The sequence below is a fragment of the Haemaphysalis longicornis genome, unplaced genomic scaffold (genome assembly GCF_048455015.1).
Source record: "Haemaphysalis longicornis isolate Haplotype H1 unplaced genomic scaffold, Haemaphysalis longicornis Haplotype H1 scaffold_1, whole genome shotgun sequence".
Lineage (NCBI taxonomy): Eukaryota > Metazoa > Arthropoda > Arachnida > Ixodida > Ixodidae > Haemaphysalis > Haemaphysalis longicornis.
In genome coordinates, this window is record NW_027526203.1 from 41,909,041 (window position 1) to 41,920,321 (window position 11,281).

Below are 11,281 nucleotides of genomic sequence, written 5' to 3' on the forward strand. Positions count from 1 at the left end.
TATATTAAAAAAAAATGTTTACTTCATTAACGGTAGTGAAAAAAAAGAGCCTAATCACACCCCTATGCCTCCTTTGGCGTTGTAGACTGCTGACCTATCTTTCTGTATTTCCTCAACGAGCCCCTCATTTCCTCACTATATTATTCTGCGAAAGCCTAGCGAGGGTCTCGGTTCTGGCAGCCTTGATGCCTAGGTAGCATAAGAGGGCTTCCCGCCAGTTACCCGCTCATGACAGACTGTAGACGTTTGAGTCACGCCCCGGGGGTTGAAAAGAAGGTCCCCTTCTCCACGTGTAGTCAGAGTGGCGCTGGCTACCACCCTCAAGCGTCAGATACAATTCTAGTAAATATAAATAGCCCAGAAAGTGAAGGAGGACACAGTCGCCCAGATAGCCGAATTGGTAAGGCATTCGACATGTAATCGAAAGGCGTGGGTTCGGTCCCCACTCTGGGCGCGTGGTTTTCTTTCTTTCTTTTTTCTGTATATTTAAAAAAAATGTTTACTTCATTAACGGTAGTGAAAAAGAAAAGAGCCTATTCACACCCCTATGCCTAATTTGGCATTGTAGACTGCTGACCTATCTTTCTGTATTTCCTCAACGAGCCCCTCATTTCCTCACTATATTATTCTGCGAAAGCCTAGCGAGGGTCTCGGTTCTGGCAGCCTTGATGCCTAGGTAGCATAAGAGGGCTTCCCGCCAGTTACCCGCTCATGACAGGCTGTAGACGTTTGCGTTACCCCCCGGGGGTTGAAAAGAAGGTCCCCTTCTCCCCGTGTAGTCAGAGTGGCGCTGGCTACCACCCTCAAGCGTCAGATACAATTCCAGTAAATATAAATAGCCCAGAAAGTGAAGGAGAACACAGTCGCCCAGATAGCCGAATTGGTAAGGCATTCGACATGTAATCGAAAGGCGTGGGTTCGGTCCCCACTCTGGGCGCGTGTTTTTCTTTCTTTCTTTCTTCTTTATATTTAAAAAAAATGTTTACTTCATTAACGGTAGTGAAAAAAAAGAGCCTAATCACACCCCTATGCCTCCTTTGGCGTTGTAGACTGCTGACCTATCTTTCTGTATTTCCTCAACGAGCCCCTCATTTCCTCACTATATTATTCTGCGAAAGCCTAGCGAGGGTCTCGGTTCTGGCAGCCTTGATGCCTAGGTAGCATAAGAGGGCTTCCCGCCAGTTACCCGCTCATGACAGGCTGTAGACGTTTGAGTCACGCCCCGGGGGTTGAAAAGAAGGTCCCCTTCTCCCCGTGTAGTCAGAGTGGCGCTGGCTACCACCCTCAAGTGTCAGATACAATTCTAGTAAATATAAATAGCCCAGAAAGTGAAGGAGAACACAGTCGCCCAGATAGCCGAATTGGTAAGGCATTCGACATGTAATCGAAAGGCGTGGGTTCGGTCCCCACTCTGGGCGCGTGTTTTTCTTTCTTTCTTTCTTCTGTATATTTAAAAAAAATGTTTACTTTATTAACGGTAGTGAAAAAGAAAAGAGCCTAATCACACCCCTATGCCTCCTTTGGCGTTGTAGACTGCTGACCTATCTTTCTGTATTTCCTCAACGAGCCCCTCATTTCCTTACTATAATATTCTGCGAAAGCCTAGCGAGCGTCTCGGTTCTGGCAGCCTTGATGCCTAGGTAGCATAAGAGAGCTTCCCGCCAGTTACCCGTCCATGACAGGCTGTAGACGTTTGAGTCACGCCCCGGGGGTTGAAAAGAAGGTCCCCTTCTCCCCGTGTAGTCAGAGTGGCGCTGGCTAACACCCTCAAGCGTCAGATACAATTCTAGTAAATATAAATAGCCCAGAAAGTGAAGGAGAACACAGCCGCTCAGATAGCCGAATTGGTAAGGCATTCGACATGTAATCGAAAGGCGTGGGTTCGGTCCCCACTCTGGGCGCGTGTTTTTCTTTCTTTTTTTCTTCTGTATATTTAAAAAAATGTTTACTTCATTAACGGTAGTGAAAAAGAAAAGAGCCTAATCACACCCCTATGCCTCCTTTGGCGTTGTAGACTGCTGACCTATCTTTCTGTATTTCCTCAACGAGCCCCTCCTTTCCTCACTATATTATTCTGCGAAAGCCTTGCGAGGGTCTCGATTCTGGCAGCCTTGATGCCTAGGTAGCATAAGAGGGCTTCCCGCCAGTTACCCGCTCATGACAGGCTGTAGACGTCTGAGTCATGCCCCAGGGGTTGAAAACAAGGTCCCCTTCTCCCCGTGTAGTCAGAGTGGCGCTGGCTCCCACCCTCAAGCGTCAGATACAATTCTAGTAAATACAAATAGCCCAGAAAGTGAAGGAGAACACAGTCATCCAGATAGCCGAATTGGTAAGGCATTCGACATGTAATCGAAAGGCGTGGGTTCGGTCCCCACTCTGGGCGCGTGTTTTTCTTTCTTTCTTTCTTCTGTATATTAAAAAAAATGTTTACTTCATTAACGGCAGTGAAAAAGAAAAGAACCTAATCACACCCCTATGCCTCCTTTGGCGTTGTAGACTGCTGACCTATCTTTCTGTATTTCCTCAACGAGCCCCTCATTTCCTCACTATATTATTCTGCGAAAGCCTAGCGAGGGTCTCGGTTCTGGCAGCCTTGATGCCTAGGTAGCATAAGAGGGCTTCCCGCCAGTTACCCGCTCATGACAGGCTGTAGACGTTTGAGTCACGCCTCGGGGGTTGAAAAGAAGGTCCCCTTCTCCTCGTGTAGTCAGAGTGGCGCTGGCTACCACCCTCAAGCGTCAGATACAATTCTAGTAAATATAAATAGCCCAGAAAGTGAAGGAGGACACAGTCGCCCAGATAGCCGAATTGGTAAGGCATTCGACATGTAATCGAAAGGTGTGGGTTCGGTCCCCACTCTGGGCGCGTGTTTTTCTTTCTTTCTTCTGTATATTTAAAAAAAATGTTTACTTCATTAACGGTAGTGAAAAAGAAAAGAGCCTAATCACACCCCTATGCCTCCTTTGGCGTTGTAGACTGCTGACCTATCTTTCTGTATTTCCTTAACAAGCCCCTCATTTCCTCACTATATTATTCTGCGAAAGCCTAGCGAGGGTCTCGGTTCTGGCAGCCTTGATGACTAGGTAGCATAAGAGTGCTTCCCGCCAGTTACCCGCTCATGACAGGCTGTAGACGTTTGAGTCACGCCCCGGGGTTTGAAAAGAAGGTCCCCTTCTCCCCGTGTAGTCAGAGTGGCGCTGGCTACCACCCTCAAGCGTCAGATACAATTCTAGTAAATATAAATAGCCCAGAAAGTGAAGGAGAACACAGTCGCCCAGATAGCCGAATTGGTAAGGCATTCGACATGTAATCGAAAGGCGTGGGTTCGGTCCCCACTCTGGGCGCGTGTTTTTCTTTCTTTCTCTCTTCTGAATATATAAAAAAATGTTTACTTCATTAACGGTAGTGAAAAAGAAAAGAGCCTAATCACACCCCTATGCCTCCTTTGGCGTTGTAGACTGCTGACCTATATTTCTGTATTTCCTCAATGAGCCCCTCATTTCCTCACTATATTATTCTGCGAAAGCCTAGCGATGGTCTCGGTTCTGGCAGCCTTGATGCCTAGGTAGCATAAGAGGGCTTCCCGCCAGTTACCCGCTCATGACAGGCTGTAGACGTTTCAGTCACACCCCGGGGGTTGAAAAGAAGGTCCCCTTCTCCCCGTGTAGTCAGAGTGGTGCTGGCTACCACCCTCAAGCGTCAGATACAATTCTAGTAAATATAAATAGCCCAGAAAGTGAAGGAGAAGACAGTCGCCCAGATAGCCGAATTGGTAAGGCATTCGACACGTAATCGAAAGGCGTTGGTTCGGTCCCGACTCTGGGCGCGTGTTTTTCTTTCTTTCTTTCTTCTGTATATTTAAAAAAAAAGTTTACTTCATTAACGGTTGTGAAAAAGAAAAGAGCCTAATCACACCCCTATGCCTCCTTTGGCGTTGTAGACTGCTGACCTATCTTTCTGTATTTCCTCAACGAGCCCCTCATTTCCTCACTATATTATTCTGCGAAAGCCTAGCGAGGGTCTCGGTTCTGGCAGCCTTGATGCCTAGGTAGCATAAGAGGGCTTCCCGCCAGTTACCCGCTCATGACAGACTGTAGACGTTTGAGTCACGCCCCGGGGGTTGAAAAGAAGGTCCCCTTCTCCACGTGTAGTCAGAGTGGCGCTGGCTACCACCCTCAAGCGTCAGATACAATTCTAGTAAATATAAATAGCCCAGAAAGTGAAGGAGGACACAGTCGTCCAGATAGACGAATTAGTAAGGCATTCGACATGTAATCGAAAGGCGTGGGTTCGGTCCCCACTCTGGGCGCGTGTTTTTCTTTCTTTCTTTCTTCTGTATATTTAAAAAAATGTTTACTTCATTAACGGTAGTGAAATAGAAAAGAGCCTAATCATACCCCTATGCCTCCTTTGGCGTTGTAGACTGCTGACCTATCTTTCTGTATTTCCTCAACGAGCCCCTCATTTCCTCACTATATTATTCTGCGAAAGCCTAGCGAGGGTCTCGGTTCTGGCAGCCTTGATGCCTAGGTAGCATAAGAGGGCTTCCCGCCAGTTACCCGCTCATGACAGGCTGTAGACGTTTGAGTCACGCCCCGGGGGTTGAAAAGAAGGTCCCCTTCTCCCCGTGTAGTCAGAGTGGCGCTGGCTACCACCCTCAAGCGTCAGATACAATTCTAGTAAATATAAAAAGCCCAGAAAGTGAAGGAGGACACAGTCGCCCAGATAGCCGAATTGGTAAGGCATTCGACATGTAATCGAAAGGCGTGGGTTCGGTCCCCACTCTGGGCGCGTGTTTTTCTTTCTTTCTTCTGTATATTTAAAAAAAATGTTTACTTCATTAACGGTAGTGAAAAAGAAAAGAGCCTATTCACACCCCTATGCCTCCTTTGGAGTTGTAGACTGCTGACCTATCTTTCTGTATTTCCTCAACGAGCCCCTCATTTCCTCACTATATTATTCTGCGAAAGCCTAGCGATGGTCTCGGTTCTGGCAGCCTTGATGCCTAGGTAGCATAAGAGGGCTTCCCGCCAGTTACCCGCTCATGACAGGCTGTAGACGTTTGAGTCACGCCCCGGGGGTTGAAAAGAAGGACCCCTTCTCCCCGTGTAGTCAGAGTGGCGCTGGCTGCCACCCTCAAGCGTCAGATACAATTCTAGTAAATATAAATAGCCCAGAAAGTGAAGGAGAACACAGTCGCCCAGATAGCCGAATCGGTAAGGCATTCGACATGTAATCGAAAGGCGTGGGTTCAGTCCCCACTCTGGGCGCGTGTTTTTCTTTCTTTCTTTCTTCGGTATATTTAAAAAAAATGTTTACTTCATTAACGGTAGTGAAAAAGAAAAGAGCCTATTCACACCCCTATGCCTCCTTTGGCGTTGTAGACTGCTGACCTATCTTTCTGTATTTCCTCAACGAGCCCCTCATTTTCTCACTATATTATTCTGCGAAAGCCTAGCGAGGGTCTCGGTTCTGGCAGCCTTGATGCCTAGGTAGCATAAGAGGGCTTCCCGCCAGTTACCCGCTCATGACAGACTGTAGACGTTTGAGTCACGCCCCGGGGGTTGAAAAGGTCCCCTTCTCCACGTGTAGTCAGAGTGGCGCTGGCTACCACCCTCAAGCGTCAGATACAATTCTAGTAAATATAAATAGCCCAGAAAGTGAAGGAGGACACAGTCGCCCAGATAGCCGAATTGGTAAGGCATTCGACATGTAATCGAAAGGCGTGGGCTCGGTCCCCACTCTGGGCGCGTGGTTTTCTTTCTTTCTTTTTTCTGTAGATTTAAAAAATATGTTTACTTCATTAACGGTTGTGAAAAAGAAAAGAGCCTAATCACACCCCTATGCCTCCTTTGGCGTTGTAGACTGCTGACCTATCTTTCTGTATTTCCTCAACGAGCCCCTCATTTCCTGACTATATTATTCTGCGAAAGCCTAGCGAGGGTCTCGGTTCTGGCAGCCTTGATGCCTAGGTAGCATAAGAGGGCTTCCCGCCAGTTACCCGCTCATGACAGACTGTAGACGTTTGAGTCACGCCCCGGGGGTTGAAAAGAAGGTCCCCTTCTCCACGTGTAGTCAGAGTGGCGCTGGCTACCACCCTCAAGCGTCAGATACAATTCTAGTAAATATAAATAGCCCAGAAAGTGAAGGAGGACACAGTCGTCCAGATAGACGAATTAGTAAGGCATTCGACATGTAATCGAAAGGCGTGGGTTCGGTCCCCACTCTGGGCGCGTGTTTTTCTTTCTTTCTTTCTTCTGTATATTTAAAAAAAATGTTTACTTCATTAACGGTAGTGAAAAAGAAAAGAGCCTAATCACACCCCTATGCCTCCTTTGGCGTTGTAGACTGCTGACCTATCTTTCTGTATTTCCTCAACGAGCCCCTCATTTCCTCACTATATTATTCTGCGAAAGCCTAGCGAGGGTCTCGGTTCTGGCAGCCTTGATGCCTAGGTAGCATAAGAGGGCTTCCCGCCAGTTACCCGCTCATGACAGGCTGTAGACGTTTGAGTCACGCCCCGGGGGTTGAAAAGAAGGTCCCCTTCTCCCCGTGTAGTCAGAGTGGCGCTGGCTACCACCCTCAAGCGTCAGATACAATTCTAGTAAATATAAAAAGCCCAGAAAGTGAAGGAGGACACAGTCGCCCAGATAGCCGAATTGGTAAGGCATTCGACATGTAATCGAAAGGCGTGGGTTCGGTCCCCACTCTGGGCACGTGTTTTTCTTTCTTTCTTCTGTATATTTAAAAAAAATGTTTACTTCATTAACGGTAGTGAAAAAGAAAAGAGCCTATTCACACCCCTATGCCTCCTTTGGAGTTGTAGACTGCTGACCTATCTTTCTGTATTTCCTCAACGAGCCCCTCATTTCCTCACTATATTATTCTGCGAAAGCCTAGCGAGGGTCTCGGTTCTGGCAGCCTTGATGCCTAGGTTGCATAAGAGGGCTTCCCGCCAGTTACCCGCTCATGACAGGCTGTAGACGTTTGAGTCACGCCTCGGGGGTTGAAAAGAAGGTCCCCTTCTCCCCGTGTAGTCAGAGTGGCGCTGGCTACCACCCTCAAGCGTCAGATACAATTCTAGTAAATATAAATAGCCCAGAAAGTGAAGGAGGACACAGTCGCCCAGATAGCCGAATTGGTAAGGCATTCGACATGTAATCGAAAGGCGTGGGCTCGGTCCCCACTCTGGGCGCGTGGTTTTCTTTCTTTCTTTTTTCTGTATATTTAAAAAAAATGTTTACTTCATTAACGGTAGTGAAAAAGAAAAGAGCCTATTCACACCCCTATGCCTCCTTTGGCGTTGTAGACTGCTGACCTATCTTTCTGTATTTCCTCAACGAGCCCCTCATTTCCTCACTATATTATTCTGCGAAAGCCTAGCGATGGTCTCGGTTCTGGCAGCCTTGATGCCTAGGTAGCATAAGAGGGCTTCCCGCCAGTTACCCGCTCATGACAGGCTGTAGACGTTTGAGTCACGCCCCGGGGGTTGAAAAGAAGGTCCCCTTCTCCCCGTGTAGTCAGAGTGGCGCTGGCTGCCACCCTCAAGCGTCAGATACAATTCTAGTAAATATAAATAGCCCAGAAAGTGAAGGAGAACACAGTCGCCCAGATAGCCGAATCGGTAAGGCATTCGACATGTAATCAAAAGGCGTGGGTTCAGTCCCCACTCTGGGCGCGTGTTTTTCTTTCTTTCTTTCTTCGGTATATTTAAAAAAAATGTTTACTTCATTAACGGTAGTGAAAAAGAAAAGAGCCTATTCACACCCCTATGCCGCCTTTGGCGTTGTAGACTGCTGACCTATCTTTCTGTATTTCCTCAACGAGCCCCTCATTTTCTCACTATATTATTCTGCGAAAGCCTAGCGAGGGTCTCGGTTCTGGCAGCCTTGATGCCTAGGTAGCATAAGAGGGCTTCCCGCCAGTTACCCGCTCATGACAGACTGTAGACGTTTGAGTCACGCCCCGGGGGTTGAAAAGAAGGTCCCCTTCTCCACGTGTAGTCAGAGTGGCGCTGGCTACCACCCTCAAGCGTCAGATACAATTCTAGTAAATATAAATAGCCCAGAAAGTGAAGGAGGACACAGTCGCCCAGATAGCCGAATTGGTAAGGCATTCGACATGTAATCGAAAGGCGTGGGCTCGGTCCCCACTCTGGGCGCGTGGTTTTCTTTCTTTCTTTTTTCTGTATATTTAAAAAAATGTTTACTTCATTAACGGTAGTGAAAAAGAAAAGAGCCTATTCACACCCCTATGCCTCCTTTGGCGTTGTAGACTGCTGACCTATCTTTCTGTATTTCCTCAACGAGCCCCTCATTTCCTCACTATATTATTCTGCGAAAGCCTAGCGAGGGTCTCGGTTCTGGCAGCCTTGATGCCTAGGTAGCATAAGAGGGCTTCCCGCCAGTTACCCGCTCATGACAGGCTGTAGACGTTTGCGTTACGCCCCGGGGGTTGAAAAGAAGGTCCCCTTCTCCCCGTGTAGTCAGAGTGGCGCTGGCTACCACCCTCAAGCGTCAGATACAATTCCAGTAAATATAAATAGCCCAGAAAGTGACGGAGAACACAGTCGCCCAGATAGCCGAATTGGTAAGGCATTCGACATGTAATCGAAAGGCGTGGGTTCGGTCCCCACTCTGGGCGCGTGTTTTTCTTTCTTTCTTTCTTATGTATATTTAAAAAAAATGTTTACTTCATTAACGGTAGTGAAAAAAAAGAGCCTAATCGCACCCCTATGCCTCCTTTGGCGTTGTAGACTGCTGACCTATCTTTCTGTATTTCCTCAACGAGCCCCTCATTTCCTCACTATATTATTCTGCGAAAGCCTAGCGAGGGTCTCGGTTCTGGCAGCCTTGATGCCTAGGTAGCATAAGAGGGCTTCCCGCCAGTTACCCGCTCATGACAGGCTGTAGACGTTTGAGTCACGCCCCGGGGGTTGAAAAGAAGGTCCCCTTCTCCTCGTGTAGTCAGAGTGGCGCTGGCTACCACCCTCAAGCGTCAGATACAATTCTAGTAAATATAAATAGCCCAGAAAGTGAAGGAGAACACAGTCGCCCAGATAGCCGAATCGGTAAGGCATTCGACATGTAATCGAAAGGCGTGGGTTCAGTCCCCACTCTGGGCGCGTGTTTTTCTTTCTTTCTTTCTTCGGTATATTTAAAAAAAATGTTTACTTCATTAACGGTAGTGAAAAAGAAAAGAGCCTATTCACACCCCTATGCCTCCTTTGGCGTTGTAGACTGCTGACCTATCTTTCTGTATTTCCTCAACGAGCCCCTCATTTTCTCACTATATTATTCTGCGAAAGCCTAGCGAGGGTCTCGGTTCTGGCAGCCTTGATGCCTAGGTAGCATAAGAGGGCTTCCCGCCAGTTACCCGCTCATGACAGACTGTAGACGTTTGAGTCACGCCCCGGGGGTTGAAAAGAAGGTCCCCTTCTCCACGTGTAGTCAGAGTGGCGCTGGCTACCACCCTCAAGCGTCAGATACAATTCTAGTAAATATAAATAGCCCAGAAAGTGAAGGAGGACACAGTCGCCCAGATAGCCGAATTGGTAAGGCATTCGACATGTAATCGAAAGGCGTGGGCTCGGTCCCCACTCTGGGCGCGTGGTTTTCTTTCTTTCTTTTTTTTGTATATTTAAAAAATATGTTTACTTCATTAACGGTTGTGAAAAAGAAAAGAGCCTAATCACACCCCTATGCCTCCTTTGGCGTTGTAGACTGCTGACCTATCTTTCTGTATTTCCTCAACGAGCCCCTCATTTCCTGACTATATTATTCTGCGAAAGCCTAGCGAGGGTCTCGGTTCTGGCAGCCTTGATGCCTAGGTAGCATAAGAGGGCTTCCCGCCAGTTACCCGCTCATGACAGACTGTAGACGTTTGAGTCACGCCCCGGGGGTTGAAAAGAAGGTCCCCTTCTCCACGTGTAGTCAGAGTGGCGCTGGCTACCACCCTCAAGCGTCAGATACAATTCTAGTAAATATAAATAGCCCAGAAAGTGAAGGAGGACACAGTCGTCCAGATAGACGAATTAGTAAGGCATTCGACATGTAATCGAAAGGCGTGGGTTCGGTCCCCACTCTGGGCGCGTGTTTTTCTTTCTTTCTTTCTTCTGTATATTTAAAAAAATTGTTTACTTCATTAACGGTAGTGAAAAAGAAAAGAGCCTAATCACACCCCTATGCCTCCTTTGGCGTTGTAGACTGCTGACCTATCTTTCTGTATTTCCTCAACGAGCCCCTCATTTCCTCACTATATTATTCTGCGAAAGCCTAGCGAGGGTCTCGGTTCTGGCAGCCTTGATGCCTAGGTAGCATAAGAGGGCTTCCCGCCAGTTACCCGCTCATGACAGGCTGTAGACGTTTGAGTCACGCCCCGGGGGTTGAAAAGAAGGTCCCCTTCTCCCCGTGTAGTCAGAGTGGCGCTGGCTACCACCCTCAAGCGTCAGATACAATTCTAGTAAATATAAAAAGCCCAGAAAGTGAAGGAGGACACAGTCGCCCAGATAGCCGAATTGGTAAGGCATTCGACATGTAATCGAAAGGCGTGGGTTCGGTCCCCACTCTGGGCACGTGTTTTTCTTTCTTTCTTCTGTATATTTAAAAAAAATGTTTACTTCATTAACGGTAGTGAAAAAGAAAAGAGCCTATTCACACCCCTATGCCTCCTTTGGAGTTGTAGACTGCTGACCTATCTTTCTGTATTTCCTCAACGAGCCCCTCATTTCCTCACTATATTATTCTGCGAAAGCCTAGCGATGGTCTCGGTTCTGGCAGCCTTGATGCCTAGGTAGCATAAGAGGGCTTCCCGCCAGTTACCCGCTCATGACAGGCTGTAGACGTTTGAGTCACGCCCCGGGGGTTGAAAAGAAGGTCCCCTTCTCCCCGTGTAGTCAGAGTGGCGCTGGCTGCCACCCTCAAGCGTCAGATACAATTCTAGTAAATATAAATAGCCCAGAAAGTGAAGGAGAACACAGTCGCCCAGATAGCCGAATCGGTAAGGCATTCGACATGTAATCGAAAGGCGTGGGTTCAGTCCCCACTCTGGGCGCGTGTTTTTCTTTCTTTCTTTCTTCGGTATATTTAAAAAAAATGTTTACTTCATTAACGGTAGTGAAAAAGAAAAGAGCCTATTCACACCCCTATGCCTCCTTTGGCGTTGTAGACTGCTGACCTATCTTTCTGTATTTCCTCAACGAGCCCCTCATTTCCTCACTATATTATTCTGCGAAAGCCTAGCGAGGGTCTCGGTTCTGGCAGCCTTGATGCCTAGGTAGCAT

The 11,281-nt window shown here is 47.7% G+C and overlaps 3 non-coding genes across 3 annotated transcripts; all 3 read left to right on the forward strand.

The window, feature by feature from the left end:
- The first annotated feature begins 3,754 nt into the window (after positions 1-3,754).
- Positions 3,755-3,826, forward strand: Trnat-cgu (transfer RNA threonine (anticodon CGU)). Its single transcript has one exon. It is a non-coding gene; the product is annotated as a tRNA-Thr (tRNA).
- A 2,818-nt stretch (positions 3,827-6,644) lies between these two features.
- On the forward strand, positions 6,645-6,716 carry Trnat-ugu (transfer RNA threonine (anticodon UGU)). The gene has a single exon. It is a non-coding gene; the product is annotated as a tRNA-Thr (tRNA).
- Positions 6,717-10,501: 3,785 nt separating this feature from the next.
- Positions 10,502-10,573, forward strand: Trnat-ugu (transfer RNA threonine (anticodon UGU)). The gene has a single exon. It is a non-coding gene; the product is annotated as a tRNA-Thr (tRNA).
- Positions 10,574-11,281: the final 708 nt, after the last annotated feature.